A 1,776-nucleotide genomic window follows, 5' to 3' on the forward strand; every position below is an offset into this window, starting at 1 on the left:
GCCTCCCAAAGTGCTGGGATTACAGGCGTGAGCCACCGCGCCTGGCCCACATTTCCTTCCTTTTTAAGGTTAAATAATTTTCCACTATGGGCCAGGCATGATGGCTCACCCCTGTAATCCCAGCACTTTGGAAGGACGAGGCAGGAGGATCACGAGGTCAGGGTGTTATGGGAATACATAATAATCTATTTATCCATTCTACTGTTGATTGACATTTAGTTGGCTTCTGGTTTGGCACAATCACTTATAGTACTGGTATACACATTGAATTTTAGTGAACGTATGTAGGCATTTCTGTATTTCTGTTGGGTATATACCTAGAAGTGTAATTGCTAGGTCCCAGGGCATGTGCATGCTATGTGAATGTTCATTTTTTTTTTTTTTTTTTTTGAGACTGGGGTGGCCAGGATGGTCTTGACCTCAAGTGATCTGCCTACCTCGGCCTCCCAAAGTGTTGGAATTACAGGCATGATCCACCATTCCCAGCGTCATGTTCATCTTTAATAGACACTGCCAACCAGGTTTTCAAACTAATTTTCTCCATTTATACCCCCGCCATCAGTCTCTGAGAATTTCAGTTGCTCACCAACATTTGGTATTGTTAGTCCTTTCAATTTTAGCAATTCTGGTGGGAGTGTAGCCGTGTTTTATTATGGTTTTAATTTACCTTTAGCCCAGTGCCTAAAGAAATGTAACACCGTTTCAAATATTTATTGGCCATATGAATATGCTATTTTGTGAAATGTCAATTCACACCATTTGTCCATTTTTCAACTGGTTCTTCTGCCTTTTTAAAAAAACAGGTTAGTAGGAGTTCTTTCTTTATTTTTCATATGAGTCCTTTGTTAGAATACATATTTTTCTCCCACTCTCTGGCTTGCCTTTTCATTCTTTTAATGGTATTTTTTGATGAAGATCAGTTTCTATTTTAATGTAGTCCAATTTATCAACATTTTCCTTTATAGTTAAGGCTCCTTTGTTTCTGGTTTAAGAAATAATTTCTGGCCAGACACAATGGCTCATGCCTGTAATCCCAGCACTTTGGGAGGCTGAGGAGGGAGGATCACATGAGCCTAGGAGTTCGAGACCAGCCTGGGCAATAGCGAGACCCTATCTCTACTAAAACAAACAAGTAAATAAAAGAAATATTTTCTTACCCTGAAGGTTCTGAAGATACTCTATGATATTTTCTTCTATAAGTTTTAATGTTTAAGTTTAACATTTGATCTATAACACATCTGGAACCAACTTTTGTGTGTGGTGTGAGGTAGAGGTCATATGGCTATCAACTAGCTCAGCCCTATTTATTCAAAAAGATCATTTTTTGCTTCTCACTGCACTGCAATGTTGCTTTTGTCATAAACCAAGTTACCATATATGTGTGAAATTTTCCTGATTTTTCCATCTTATTCTTTTGGTCTATTTGTTTTTCCTTGCAAGACTATGCTGCTTTAATTATTATTATAATAAGCCTTGCTCTCTGGAAAGTACTCTCGCTATTTTTTTTGCTTTTGACAAAGGGAATTTGTTGACTTATAGAACTGAGCTGTATAACTAGCTTCAGGCATAACTGGATCCAGGCATTAAAATGAATATTTAGGAATACAGCTCATTTCCCATCTGGGCCTTACTTTTCTGTATCTTGACTTCCTTCTCAGGCAGAATCTCTTCCCTCATGGTGACAAATAGGGCCCAAAGCAGCTTGAAGCTTCCATCCTATCATTTTTTCTTTTTTCTTTTTTTTTTTTTTTTTTTGAGACGGAGTCTCACTCTGTC

The sequence above is a fragment of the Mandrillus leucophaeus genome, unplaced genomic scaffold (genome assembly GCF_000951045.1).
Source record: "Mandrillus leucophaeus isolate KB7577 unplaced genomic scaffold, Mleu.le_1.0 Scaffold74, whole genome shotgun sequence".
Classification (NCBI taxonomy): domain Eukaryota; kingdom Metazoa; phylum Chordata; class Mammalia; order Primates; family Cercopithecidae; genus Mandrillus; species Mandrillus leucophaeus.